Source organism: Macrotis lagotis, chromosome 3 (assembly GCF_037893015.1).
Source record: "Macrotis lagotis isolate mMagLag1 chromosome 3, bilby.v1.9.chrom.fasta, whole genome shotgun sequence".
Lineage (NCBI taxonomy): Eukaryota > Metazoa > Chordata > Mammalia > Peramelemorphia > Peramelidae > Macrotis > Macrotis lagotis.
In genome coordinates, this window is record NC_133660.1 from 84,240,513 (window position 1) to 84,256,249 (window position 15,737).

Consider the following 15,737-nt stretch of genomic DNA (forward strand, 5'->3'; position numbering starts at 1 on the left):
ATTAATAATAATTAATTATAACTAATATATAAATATAATTTAAATAATATATTAATTACTATGTTAATTAATATATAATTCTGGTGATATGTAACATATTAATTAATAATAATAACAATAGAGAGTTTGAAAAGGAGGGAATCCAGAATAAAGAAATGTTTCAGGTTAGTGCTATATAACAAGACTGGTTGAAGGAAATATAAGTATCTGGTCTGAAGGAATGACTTAGCTAATAAATAGTATATGTCTTTAAGTAATAGCTACCATTTATTCGGAAAACTTCTGAGGGTCTTCCCTCCCAGAATGATTCTTTTGTGAAGGCAAATTAGATCCTTTTGTTGCCTCAGTTCTTGCCTAGTCTTTAATTATTGAATGGATGTTGCCTCAGACAAACTGGAACCTGAAAAAGACCTTAGGCTAAAAAGCCCAATGTCTCCTACTGCATCTGGGCCACCACTAGTGGTAATAATCTATGACTTGCGCTGGTGTCTGTTGACTCTAGAGGAGGGAGTGAGGCTGATGATTTTGCTTTCTCACTTAAATCCAATTCACTTGCAAGTCAAGTCCTCACTCTTCTGATGTCATTCATCCTATTTGAGAATGAAAAACAAACAACAACATATATAATAGTGCCTATGATATGCTTGGCACTGTTTTAAGTGTTTTTCAATTCTTATCTCATTTGATCCTCATATTGTGAGGGAGGTGCTATTATTATTTCCATTTTTCATATGAGGAAACTGAGGCAAACAGGGCTAAATGACTGCCCCAGAGTCACATAGCTAGTTTGAGGCTTTATTTGAACTCAGATCTTCCTGACTCCAGTCCCAGAGCTTTTTTCCACTACATAATCAAGAGAAATAAATGAAGAAATAGAGACTGAAGTCAAGAAAAATTTCTTGACAATTGAGTTAATCATGAAATGTATTGATTTGTAATATAGTATATGTGTAGAAGGAATTCTCATTCAGGGCTAGATTGGACCAGATGACCTCAAGTCCTTTCCAATTCTGAAATTTAAGATTTGGTATCACATCAAGATTTTATGAATTGAGACACCTAATGAAATATGACTTTGCAAGGTAGTGCTTACTTAAAAAGAATTGGCTACATTAGTGGTTTTCAAATCTTTTGGTCTCTTGACCTCTTTATACTCATAAAAATTATTGGTATCCCAAAAACTTTTGTTTGAAATTAAAATGTCTTCATATTATTATGATAATTTTAATCCCATGCTCTTAGAGATGCCCAGGGGACCCAGAACTATGCTTTGAGAATTGTTGGACTGCATCAAAGAGTTGATAGTACAATATTATAATACCAAAAATGATATACTCATCTAAGGAATTCAGGAACCTAAGTAAGGAAACATGGTCAAAAGCATTTATCTAATGATCAGTAGAGGTAGAAAGATAAGTAGTTATTCCATGTAAATATATATATATACAGGGTGATAGGGTTTTCCAAAAGTCTTATTGTTGTTTGAAGGCATCCAAGCATAAAGATTAGGAAGAACATTCATCTCATGTACTTTCTGAATTATTATAATAATAACATTCAAACTTAAAATTGTGCTAAGACTTTTAGTAAACCCTGTATTAGAGATCTCTGAGACAAGAGAATTAAATGAGTTTAGGAAATTGATCATATCTTGAAAAAAGGGTAAAAATCCCACATGTAGAAAAATATTCTTAGCAGCTCTTTTTGTTGTGGCAAAGACTTGGAAATTGAGGGGATGCCCATCAATGAGGAACAGCTGAACAAATTGTGGTATACGTATGTGATGAAATACTAATGTTCTATAAGAAATCATGAGGCGGGGCATCTAGGTGGAGCGGTGCATAAAGCACCAGGCTGGAGTCAGTAGTACCTGGGTTCAAATCCGGTCTCAGACACTTAATAATTACCTAGCTGTGTGGCCTTGGGCAAGCCACTTAACCAACCCTTTGCCTTGCAAAAAAAAAAAAAAAACCATAAAAAAAGAAAAGAAATCATGAGGGATGGGATTTCAGAAAAACCTGAAAAGCCTTGCATGAATTGATGCAGTATGAGATGAGTAGAACCAGAAGAACATTCCACACATTAATAACATGGGGCTATGATAAACCATGATGGACTTGTTCAACAGTACAATAATCAAGGACAATTTTAAAAGTCTTTTGACGAAAAGTAGCACCCATACCCAGAAAAGGAACTGTGGAATTTAAATGAAGACCAGAACTTACTATCTTCAATTTTTAAAAGTTGTCTGTCATTTTATTTCTCTCTAATATTTTCTTTCTTCCATTTGGATCTAATTCTTTTCTCACATGATCAAAATGGATCTATGTTTAGCATGGTTGTAAATGTAGAGGCTGTCAGTGGGAGGGGGAGAGAAGAAAAGGAAGGAAGGGAAGAACAAAAATGTAAAGCTCAACACCTTTTTTTATGATTTTTTTATGATTGGTTAAAAACCACCATTGCTGTAGTTGGGGGGGAAACCAAATAAAATATTTTTAATAAAAGAAAATTGATCTTATATCTGGCATGGAAATATGACAGTATCTTAAGGCAGAGCTATTATACTTGAAACTAACATTCACAGGGTTCCTAGCTAGTTCCTAAGTCTCAAGGTTTACTTAAGCTAATTCCCCTCTTATTCCAATCGGTGGAATTCAAGCAATCATACTGTTTACATATATTATGGGAATAGAAGAATCTTACTTCATCATTGCCTCATATTACCAATAGACTAAATCAAATGTTCATGTCTTTTTTTCTGTAGCTCCTCAACATCATCATTAACAACAGCAACAAAAGAGAAGAGAGCCTTCCAATGGACTAAATATCCCCAGTTCCTTCCGTTCATCATGTAGAATGACTTGAAGCCTTTCCCCACACTATTATGTTCCTGTTAGACTAGCAGCTCAGGAAGTGTTAGGTTCCTGCCAGCTAGCTTATCCTTTCCCAGGCAAATGTTGAAGGTGCAGGAGACAAGGGAGACAAGGGTGACAAGTTCTCCTTAAAGTTCTCCTAGCTCTCCAAGTTCTCCATTTATTAAACCAAATACAAGTACTTAAATATCCTCCCCAGTCCCTGATCCACTCCCACTCCCATGGCACTCTTCAATCAACCAGTAAGAAACACTGTGGTGCTAGAGGACACCAAGTGATGAAAATTTACAGTACTCCCACACACAACAGTCTCTTAAACCACCCTGGTTGCCCTCCTCTGGGACATTCTTCAGTTTAGTAATGTCTTTCCCAGTTAAATCCTTAAAATTGAATCAATACTCCACATATTGTCTGATTAATTCAGAAAACAACATCCCTTAATTCCTAGAATTTATATCTTTCAAGAATTCTTTTAACATGGTGCACATTTAGGCCTTCAAAGAGATATTAAAAGAAACAAATATTTAATTACATCCTAAATTCTTAAAGGTTTATGCCAATGGAGTGAAAACTTTACCAGATTCTACTATGCCGTAAAATCTTTGGGTCTAGTGTCAATGACAGATAATGTCATTGTTGTTAACACTGATAATATCAGACAGACATTTTGGAGCACTGAAGTTAAGAAGTCACAAGTTCAAATATAACCTTAGACACTTACTAGCTGGGTGACCCTGGAGAATTCTCAACCTCTGTTTACCTGTTTCCTCTACTACAAAATGGGGATAATAATAGGATCTACCTCTCAGGGTTCTTGTGAAGATCAAATGAGAGAATTTTTGTGAAAAAATATTTAGCACTGGGGCAGCTAGGTGGCACAGTGGATAGAGTACTGGTCCTGGAGTTGGGATTACCTGGGTTCAAATCCGGTCTCAGACACTTAATAATTACCTAGCAGTGTGGCCTTGGGCAAGCCACTTAAACCCACTGTCTTGCAAAAACTAAGAAAAATAAATAAATAAAAAATTAGCACTATGCTTAGTACATAATAGACATTATAGAAATACTTATTTTTCCTCCCCTCTCTTTCTAAAGATCATCTTAGCTAATTCTGAAGATGAAGTTCACCAGTAAATTTACCAAAGAATTGTCAAATTCTTTATCACAGCAACTCATGAAATAAAAAAGTAAAAAGTGGCCCTCAATACTTTAAGATACCCTTCTGCTTCTCTGGTCATGTCAGAGCAATAGAAAAGAGTTCAGAAAATTCTAAGAATACCTCCATGGTTTGAATATAAGGTTTTTTTTTTACATTTATAACCATGCTAAACATAGATCCATATTGATCACAGTGTGAGAAAAATCAAATCTAAATGGAAGAAAACAAAGGAAAAAAATACATCATACATAAGACAAGTTTTAAAAATTGAAGATAATAAGATTTGGTGTTTAATTTAAACTCCACAGTTCTTCTCTGGATATGGATGATATTTTCCATCACAAATCTTTTAAAATTGTCTTTGATTATTGTACTGCTGAAATGTACAAGTCCATCATAGTTCGACCATTGCCCCATGTTGTTGTTAGTGTGTATAATGTTCTTCTAGTTCTATTCATTTCACTCCACATCAATACATGCTTTCATTTTAAAGGCTTTTCTGAAATCCTATCCTTCATGATTTAGAACAATAGTATTCTATTACAAACATAAACCACAATTTGTTCAGTTATTCCCTAATTGATGGACATCCCTTCAATTTCCACGAATATAACTATGAACTTAAATGTTGGCACCCTAAAAGTGAGATCATTGTCCCATAATCAGGGAATGAACATTCTGCCACAATATTGATCATCAATCTTTTGACATTCTCATTGTAATCAAAACTGGAAAGCAAATAGATAATACACATTAATGTAAGGGTGGCTAGTAGGCTCTCCCTGAAGAGGTAAATAAATAATTGCATGAATTTAATTTTTTGTGTAGAGATTCAGAGGTAATAGGAGATATCATTTCATGAGATATGGCATTCTTGAATTACATAATCTTAAGTATAAACAAAGAGCACATTATAAATATAAGTGCAGTTTAAATGTCAAAATCTGGTACAGAGGATGAGAAGGGTGAAATCTAGAAAGAACTAGATAATACCCTTCAAATTAAATTAACATACATTTTAATGCTCAATGACACTCAATGTAAACATGGACAATGGAGAGAATGGTGAAAAATATGATGGCAAACACAGGACAGAAATAAGAAACCTAAGACACCTACATACTACAAAGGACAATAATTTTTTTTTCCTTTTTAATGCCTAGGTCTTTTAATGTCTAGCATATCAGAAGTAGTTTAATGTTTGTATGATTGACTTTACTTGATTTATATAATAAGAGAGTTTGTCTATTTATGCCAGTGGAAACATCACACTTAGAATCTCACTAAAGTTCTTTATTAAGTCCTGAAAAAGAAAGCAAAATGTCACTAAATGAGGGAGGGGGATGTATGGAGAAGAGAAACAAGACTAAGTCTCCAGAAAGGTCTGTTCTAGAGGCAACAGAATTTTTAGAATTTAAGAATTAATTCTAAAAATTACTCAATAATGAAAAAACTGAATGGCTGGAAAATACAGGCTGCAGCATTTACTTAATGATGAATTGCATGCCATAAGAAGTAGAAAGGCTATCACTGAAGATAACATGTCTGGAAAAGGAAGTGGTAGAGTTCTCAGTTGAGATCATTAACAAATGGGCAGTAGTAACCCATGTCAGGAATTCCTGAGGAAGGAGACCATTGGGAAATAGCCCTAAAGGAGTTATGAAAGAAGGAGGACAAAGCTTAAGTTTGATGAAAAGGTATGACGAGTTATGATCTGTTCTTTTGAAAGTAGTCTACAACAAAGGGCTATCAAATTATAGCATGTTCTTCCAAGGATCTCAAAGCATTTTACCAGTACTTTGCTACAGAGAATCAGGTAACTTGGTTCCTAATGAGTCACTAACAATGTGACAGGAAAATGAGGAGATTTCATAGAAATTGTGGGAAAAACTACTGTGGGGAAAACACCTGTGGGGAAAACTCCTTCTTGGAAATCATGAAAATGTACAAATATAAGAGCTCAAATGAAAGACCACACTAATTCAAAGGGAATAAAAAAGAATGAGGGTTCCTTCCTAGCACTCATTTTTAAGAGGAGAAATTTAGCCTTCCTTATCTTGGGTTGCTAATCTGTAAAAAAGGAGATGATGTCTAAGAAATCTTTCTGGATCTAAGGTTCCAGTATTCTTTCTGTGTAAGCTACTTCCTAGAGGTAAATTAGGCGCATCACTAAATAAATAAAATAAAATTTCCTAAATATTAGATTTCTAGTAATCTAAAAGAACTCAAATACTTGAAATGATGAGGTCCTACTGTATCTAGGGCAGAAACAATCAATAGATGTGGTCTTATGGAATCACTATAATTCCAAATTCATTTAGGTCACACCCTGGGAATAGAGAGTTTACTTGGCAGTATTTTCAGTCATGTCTGACTCTTCCTGATCCTGTTTGGGGGGGTTTTCTTGGCAAAGATACTGGAGTGGTTTGACATTTCCTTCTTCCATTTAATTTATATCTGGGGAAACTTGAGGCAAACAAGGTTAAATGACTTGCCCATAGTTAGTAACTATCTGAGGCCAGATTTGAACTCAGAGAAAAGAGTCTTCCTGACTCTAGGTCCAACACAATCTATTGTACTACCTAGCTGCCCAGCATCTATTATTTTATTAATCTTGAGAAGAATTCTATAAAGTAAATGAATGGAAACCATTTTTAATGGTACAAAGATGTTGTAGAATTGCAAACTCAAATTAATCCTTGACTCTCTTATTATTTCTTTCTCCCTTCAAATACATGCCAAAGTTTTGTCAGTTCTCTCTGTCTGCAACTTCTCTCCCATCTGTCCACTACCCACAAAGCCACTACTTTGGTTTAGATCTTCATCACTTCGTCAGAACTTTTAAAACCAGCTGCCTAATTGGTCTCTGCATTTCCAATCCATCCTTCAATCCTCTGCTCAAATGAAATTTCTGAAGCAGAGGTCTGACTCCATCATTCCGCAGCTCCAAAAACTCCAGTGGCCCTTCCTGAAAAAAAATGAAATCCTCTATTCAGTTTTTAAAGCCCCTCACAATCTAAGCCTAGTCTAACTTGTAGGTTTATAACATGTTGCCTTCCTTCATTCCCTTAAATTCTAACCAAAACGACTTCCTTACCCTTCACCCCAACATTCCTTCTTCCTTCCTCAGGATCAGGCTACAATGCACTCCCTTCTTATGACCACCACTTAAAATCTCTAGCTTCCTTCAAGGCTCAGTTTAAATGTCACTTCCTGAAAATGGATGATTTTGATTCTGCTAGGAAGTATTTTTCTCTCCATTCCTTACCTCTAAATATTTTGAATTTACTTTATAAATATTTTGTATTTATTTTTCTGGATATATGCTATTTCTTCCATTAGAACATGTCCTCCTTGGAAATAAAGTCTTCCTAATTTCTGTCTTTGTATCTAGTATGTGTCTTTGTATTACCCAACATAGTTCAGGTTCTTGCTAAATGTTTGTTCAATGAAAGGACAGAATAGAAGCAATAAGCATTTATATAGTACCACCTGCATGCAGGCACTGCCCAAAGTGCTTTAAATATTATTGCTAGCTATAAAGTTGTGATTTACATAGCACACAAGATGGACAGAATTTCTCAGCTACTCACATACCCAGTGAGGTCCTCTGGGAAATTACAGTTTTAGAAAGACTACTAAGCAAATATTCCAAAGAACTCACACACACACACACACACACACACACACACACACACACACACACACACAAAAGTACTATGGCAAAATTCAGTTTCAACAACAAGATACAATTTAAGATTTAAGATTCTTGGATTTATATCAAATGCTAGAAATATTTATGTCATGAATATACATGCTGACCCATTCACATAACTCTAGCCCAGCACAAAAAATATAGTAATTTAGACTTTTGAGGTACGCTTTGTCATGGAAGTAGTCCCAGAAGGGTCAGTCTATCTCTAGAGCATTTTAAATCTAAAAATCCTGAAAAACTAGCATCATTTCAGATTTTTTGAAATGTGTAGTTGAGAAATGTGATTATAGGAACAAGGAAGCCAAGGATAAAGACATTCTACAGTTTTATGGTAGGATAAATATTTATTTTTAAAGGCCTCCCTCCCTTTGGCTACATCAATGGAATGAGTCCATTATCGCAGACATAATGGAAGTAGACACAAAATATACCATAAGTATATCTGACCAAAAGATATCTATGATCTCTTTTTTAAATATGTTTTTATTTTGTCAATTTTTTTTCCAATTACATATAAAACTTGAACAATTTCAATGAGTTTAAGAATAATTTTTCAAATATTTTCTAAAAATCAGTATGCAAAAATGGAAAAATATATATTTTGTCTGTAACAACAATACAGTGATTACAAATCCATATCATCTATCACATTTCTATAAGATCCATTTTTTTAGGTTTTTTGCAAGGCAGTGGGGTTAAGGCCTCTCTCCCTTTTGCTAAATCAACTATAGCTTCAGGTCATTAAATACAGACAAATTTTAAAAATCACTTCTTAACTACTCCAAGATCTCCACTGATGTCATTATCCGCCTCTGGCTACTTCTCCTGAATTATGTCAATAATGTCATCTGTAAAATCTCCCTGAATGATGTTTTCCTCCTCCCCTGTAACTGGGGCACTATAAGAGAATTTCTGAGCAAAACACCTTTGTGCTTCTTTAGGGTCAATCTCACACTTTTGTTGCATATTTCTTTTTTGTTCTAGGAATTTTGACAGTCATAATCTTTTGAAGAATTATTCTTTTTTTGTTTGTTTTATTTGATTCCTTCCACCTGTCTTTTGCTTTTTCTTCTCTTCTTCTTCTTCTTCTTCTTCTGCTGTTTCTTTGTCTTCTCTAATTCTAGGTTCTTGTTTAGGTGAATTTTCTACACTGAGTTATACTAACTCATTTGGAAAATTCTTCTCTAACCACGGTCTACATTTACCAACATCAGACATGCATTCACAGTACTCTGTTGGTAATGAACTGACTCCACAATATAGGACCCACAGTGGGAAATCTATGTCTAGTCTACTGTTCCTCTTCATGTCTCCTTTGCAGTGAGGGGCAGTGAACTCAGCAAAGTCAGTATCCCTCTCACAAATGTAATCCTACAGGTTCTTCTTCTTCCTTGGGTTGTGAAGCCCTTTGACAGACCCTTTTGACTAGGGGATCTTATTCAGAACCATGGTGAGAAACCTCAAGGCTGCCAGCAGCCCTGGTCTTGTCACAATAAGGCAGAAGCAGGGATGGTAACCATAATTCTATAATCACACAACTGACACTCACTTGTGAAAATATAAGATGTAGTTTTATATATATATATATATATACATATATATATATATGTATATATATATATATATACTGATTTTTAGAAATTGAATGATACAATAAAGTGTAGTTTTAATGGGATAGGTGCCTCAAATGTACCATGATTGTGTGTAGCAAAACAAAGAGGGAACCCCACCCCATAAGTCCTGTGAACTTACTTTCAGTTTAATGAAGGACAATCTCCCTATGAGATGCTCCCCATACTTAGAATATATTTGCCACAAAGACTGATCACTTTTAGGTTTATGCATATATGTATACAAATATACTTGTGTATTCATATATTATACATATGAGTATATATATATGTTTTATGCATACATATGATATACATGTATCTACCAAAACACCCTCTTCCTCATAGCATACAATGGAGAATGAATTATTTTCTAGCTTCCTCTTCCCAGAAGACTCCAAAACCATTGTCAAAGAAATATCAAACTAGTGAATTCTGGAAGACAGGCAGCACTCATAGCTCATGTGTTACAAGAACAAAATACATACATATTTATTTTTCCTCTTTTTTATAATGCAATGTACATTTGCCAAGAAGTTCAAGTCTTCTAAATATTATACTTCAAAATGAAATCAGTATCTACTCATTCCCCCTAAGTCTTAGCCTACACTGGATACATCTCTCATCTCTCTTGGAATTAAAATATCTTCCCAAATCTCTATCTACACAAGTATTAACCACACCAAGCAAAGATTTAATGGCCATTAAATTTTCTTTGTTTATAATTGAGATTAGTACATGCATAAAAATGTAAAATATGAGAAAAGAAATTAGAAGGTAAATTAGTTTTAGCCACATTGGCTCCAGATTTGAGATATATTTGCTTCTTCTGCCTCTTTCTCATATAATTAATCAGGAAGCAAGATGGAGCCAGTAGAGAGCATTACATTAGTTCGAAAATACCATCAAATCCCACCAAGGAAATAAAGAAGTAGACCAGAGATGCCAATATCTAGAAATCAGACACAAGTAGACCCTATCAATGACACTTCCTTCCTCATAGCAAACAATGAATAATGAATTCTTTTCTAACTTCCTCATCCCAGAAGACTCAAGTTATGTTCAAAGATATGTAATCAAACTAGTGAATTCTAGTTTCCTGACAGCAGCATTCATAGTTCAGGTGTCACAAGAGCAAAATTAAGCCTGGAAGACTCCCGGAGAAGCTGTCTCCAACACAGATTTTAAAATTGCTTAAAATGGTAATGATAGCTGTAACTATGGAGATCATTTTAGACAACTTTCCATGAGATACCATCATCATAGTTTATCCTCCTTTTCACTGAGTTACCAGTTATCAGATTATTATTGGTTGATCATTTTTTGAGATCTTCTTTTCCCACTTCTCTTGCATACCCATGATGACATTCTTTAATATCTCCTTCGTGCCAATCCTTGAGAAAGGCATAGTTCTATCCCTTGCCAAGATTAATGCCTCTACATGTATCTTTGATCTCATCCCCTTCTCTGTTCCCTAGCAGAATGCCCCAACTGTCACCTTGCTTCCACCTTTCTTCTTCTTCTTCTTCTGTTTGTCTGTCTAAATTTGTTCTTCCCCTGCTATCTATAAACATTCCCAAGTCTCCTCAATGCTTAAAAAAACCTTTATTGGATCCTACCAGCCCCTTAACAATTAGGCTATATTTCATCTTCCTTTCCCAGCTAATAATGAAAAAACTTTTCTCATTGTCTTCACTTCCCCTCTTCTCATTCTCTTCTAAATGTTTTGCAATCTGATGTCTGACCTCATTCTCCTATTGAAACTACTCTTTCCAAAGCTGACAGTGATCTCTTAATTGAAATATCTAATGACCTTTTCAAAGTTCTAATCCCAAGAACTTTTGAGCAACTTCCCTTCCTGAATATTTATTCTTTTATGGGTATTTATGACACTTCACTATTTTGGTTTTTCTCTGAATTGTCTGACTGTTCTTTTTTAATCTTCCTCATTAGATCTTTCTTTATGTCAAACCCACTAATGTTCTCACCCAAGATTGTTTGGGGCTCTTTTTTTTTCTTCTCTATACATTCTCATTTGGTGATCTTAATAGCTAGTATGGGTTCAATTATCATCTCTATCCAGATGATTATTTAATTAATGTATCCATTCCTAGTCTTTCTCCTGAGTTCCAGACTCATATCATCAACCGATCATTAAACATTTCAAATTAGATGCCCATATGTACTTCAAACTCAAAATTCTCATGATCTTTCCCCCTATCTTTCTAGTCCTCCAAGTTTGGAATTTCTTTTTAGTGTAGGTTTTGAAAAAAATTATTTATTTAAGGCAATAGGTTTAAGTGATCTGACCAAGGCCAGATAACTAGGCAATTGTTAAGTGTCTGAGGCCAAATATATCAGGTCCTCCCTGACTCTAGGATTGGTGCTGTACCCACTATGCCACCTAGCTGCCCCTCAAGTTTGGAATTTCAATGTCAACTGTTAACACCTCATGCTGCCTCAATTCATACATCTGATCAGTTGCCAAAATGCACTATTTCATTCTCTTGATTATAAATAAGCTCTTTGAGTGAAAAAGAACTGTTTTTACTTTTGTTTTTGTTAAACCTAAAATTGTAAGAGTCTTAAAAATATAAGATTAAAATAAAATGACAGAAAATATAGGTTAAAGAATTTTAAGTTTTATTCTCTGAGATCTTATCTCAAAATCTTAAGGTAGATTGCATTTGAAAAAATGACCACTTTTGGACTGGGAAAGAATTTGAATTTTATACAAAAACCAAGAATCATTAACATTCTTTTGTGGCCTAACCATGAAAGTTACAAAATATCTCTGTCCAAAATCGCTCCTCAAAGACTTTCATATTTGTAAAATACTATTTGATCTCTTATTGTCTCTTATTTCTTGGTCTCCCAGAATTCTCATTATTGTCCTCCTGAATTTGTAATTAATGTAGGGTAAGATACCTAAGAGTCTTAATTTCTTACTAGTTCAGCAAGATGACCAATATAAAGACTGAGTACTCTTTGAAGAAATCAATATTTCTACCAGGATTATAGTTTTGAGAATCTTTTTTTGTTTTGATTTTTTTGCAAAGCAATGGGATTAAATAACTTGCCCAAAGTCATACAGCTAAGTATGTATTAAGTGTCTGGGTCAGGATTTGAACTCAGGTCCTCCTGACTCCAGGGCCAGTGCTCTATCCATTGCACCACCTAGCTGTCCCTAGTTTTAAGAATGTTATACTTTGACACTTTTTATCTTCATTGCTCAGCACATAGTAGATATGCAATAAATGTTGAATTTATTGAAGGTAACTTGAGTCTCAAAGAGCTTAAGTTACTTGCTGAAAAGTACATGCTACCAAGTGGCAGATGCAAGAACCCAAACCCAAACTTTCTGAATAACAAGCCAGAATTCTTTTCCTTAGATAATTTTGTTAGTCCTATCACCGTGAAACCCAAGTGGAGTCGATGGAAAAAGTAAAATGCTTTCTGAGCAACTGTTCCAAAAGAATTGGGGGGGGAGAGGGGAGGAGAAAAGGGAAGAGATGATAAGGGAAAACTAGGCCAGAGGATGATTAGTGTATATTTACTCTTTCCAGTGGAGTGAAAATCCAGACAAAACTCAATTGTTCTTCAAAAAAATTAGCTATCCTTTTGATAACGAACAGGCCCTTATAAGCCTCTGGGGCTCTGAAAAGGTATATTTACAGAATATAGGTTTCCTGGGGAGCTGCTATCTAGATAAGCCTTTCTCTATGTGCCCCAGGGATCCAAGTCACTCATTGGAAAGCAGCTAGGAAAACAACTATGTTTTGTCTGTATTTTCTTCCTTCCCAATCTCACCTCAGGAATTCATTGTGCTCTAATTGTCTATGCTTGGCACTTCCCCCAGAGTAGATGGTTTTATTAGAAGGGCAAGTCTATAATGACATGGTGGTAATTCAGAGAAGGCTAAGTAAAATCTCTAATAGAGATTCTATTCCATCCTCTTAAGAACATGTTTTAGAGCCTCAGTGGAAGACATCATGCCAAGATCCCAGAGCAGATAGTGTGGGGTCATTGAGAGTGATGGGTTTTTACAGCTCAGTTATATCTAATTTATCCCCTTCTAGCTCACCAGCTCCTAATATCCATACTCATTTTATGGTTCTTTCTTGTTCATTTCACAATATCTCAAAAATAGAAGCAATCTTAAATATTATCCAATAAAATCCATGCCTACAATAGCTTCGGTTTTTCAGTTGTGTCATTCAGATTTATATTGGAGTCTGTCATGTCCTATTATAATGGGAGCATCAATTTAATTAAATAGCAAAACCAAAACCTGCTTCCATCTCTGTACAAATAGGTGAGCCATTTGCTTCACTTTGCAAAATTTTTCAGCCTTCTAGTTGACCTCTTATACTCCCTTAGTATCTAATTAACCATCTATCTATATATTGACTTTTCTGCTCAGTAACCTATCCAGTATCTTTTAGCATGCTAGAATGTCTTAACACATTTTTCTCTGATCACCTATGGATTTCTTCATTTCTGGCACTGTCTCAAAAGATTGTATACATCATTTTGTGCTGCAAACTTCTCTCCTACACTCTTGAAGATACAAGGGGGTGGGGGAAAAAGAGCCCCAGAGAATTGGGTCAGTTTATGGGGTTAACCAATCACTATGAGTTTACTGAATCTGATCAACTATTTTCAAACAATGTTGACCAACTAAACTTATCTGGGAACTCTTCTTTGGAAAAAGGAACCTCAATCCACTACTCTCCTCATCAATTCACAAGAAAATTGAGGTAGGTCCAGAAAAGTTAAATAAATAGGTCACAAAAGTTGCAGGTGACAGAGATGTGATTGAGTCCAGGTTACTAACTCCAAATCCAGTATGCCATTGAGCACAATTTATTATTCTCTCCATCTTGCATGTTGAGACTAGAGTGTTACAATATTCTTTACATTTTTCTTTGAGTTTCTGGGCTTTGTAGATATTCTTAACAGTTGAAATCAACAGGAAAAAATTTCAGTTGTTTTTTCATCATGACCCCTTTTGGGGTTTTCTTGGCAAAGATCCTGAAGTGGTTTACATTTCCTTCTCCAGATCATTAACAGATGAGGAACCATTAACAGGGTTAAGTAACTTTCCCTGGATCATATAGTTAGTGTGTGAAGTCTGATTTGAACTCAGGTCCTCCTGACTCTGGAGCAGGCCCTCTATTCACTATGCCCCTATAGGAAAATATTTCATCTCACAATTGGTAGAATTCTTTAAGTCCATTTGATGAGAATGATTTCTGTAAATAACTTGTTGACTGATAAAAGGAAAATCATGAAATGCCAGATTAATGCTGAGATTTTCCAGATGGCCTTTAAAGGGGGAAAGGAAGGAAGGACAATTTAGTAATATATTCAAAGTATAAGGGACCCAGACACATAAGAGGTAAGAAATATTTTCTCCTAACATCCATCCACAGAATTCTTCTCACAGGATCCATTTGACCATACACAAAGGAAAATGTCATTCTCAGAATAGGGAGAAGATATGTTCTATACTCAATCCCCCCCCAATTTCTATTTATTATCACCTATTTAATTGTAGTATCATTGGTTTACCTATTCTTCTCAGTCTCTCTGTTTTTATAATTACCAGAACCCAATAGCAAAATGGAGAGGCAATAGGAGAGGCCTAGAAAATGTGAGTTCAAATTCCATTTTGGAGACATACTAGCCATATGATCCTGGCAAGTCCTTTAACTTACCTGAACATGTTTATCTATATAAAATGAGGATGATAAAAACTACAATATCTCACAGGATTATTGTGAGGTTCAAATGAGATCTGTAAAGCGTCTTATATCAGAAGTGTCCAACTGAGAGTGAGGAATACTCAGTTTCCTGAGTTCAAAAGACTCTTTGAACACTTACTGGCTGAGTGATCCTGGAAAAGTCATTTAATCCTCTTTGCCTCATTTATAAAATGAGCTAAAAGAGGAAATGGCAAACACTCCAGCATCTTTGTCAAGAAAACCTCAAATGGGGCCAAGAGGAGAGAGAGAGAGAGAGAGAGAGAGAGAGAGACAACTGAAACTATCCAATAACAAAATTGTTTTATAAACTTTAACACATTATAAAAGAAAAGGGAGTTGGACTTAATGACCTCTGAGTGCATTCCTTCTGGCTCTAAATCTATGAATAGCAATGGGGAGAGGAAAAAAACAATATGATATTCTGAAGCCCATGAAAGGATTTTACAATCTAAGAATTCATCAAGTACCTCAGGAAATTCTTTATGAGACCTTGTTCAAAGTCTGAAAAAGGTGACGCCTGGCCAAAGGTCAGAGTGCTTTTGTTTAGACTTTCCTGACACATATTAACATATGATCTACACCTTCTCTTAAGTAATAGAGTTCAGAGGGCTT

General features: G+C 35.1%; 1 long non-coding RNA gene and 1 pseudogene across 1 annotated transcript in view; one reads left to right on the forward strand and one right to left on the reverse strand.

Annotated features, from left to right (window-relative positions):
- The window catches only part of LOC141517677 (uncharacterized), a 64,250-nt gene extending 60,506 nt beyond the window's left edge, over positions 1–3,744 (forward strand). The window contains exon 3 of the long non-coding RNA XR_012476941.1: positions 2,765–3,744. This is a non-coding gene — a long non-coding RNA (uncharacterized LOC141517677). The remainder of the gene's footprint in view (positions 1–2,764) is intronic.
- A 4,768-nt stretch (positions 3,745–8,512) lies between these two features.
- LOC141519148 (density-regulated protein pseudogene) lies at positions 8,513–15,085 on the reverse strand (annotated as a pseudogene).
- Between the last annotated feature and the right edge of the window lie 652 nt (positions 15,086–15,737).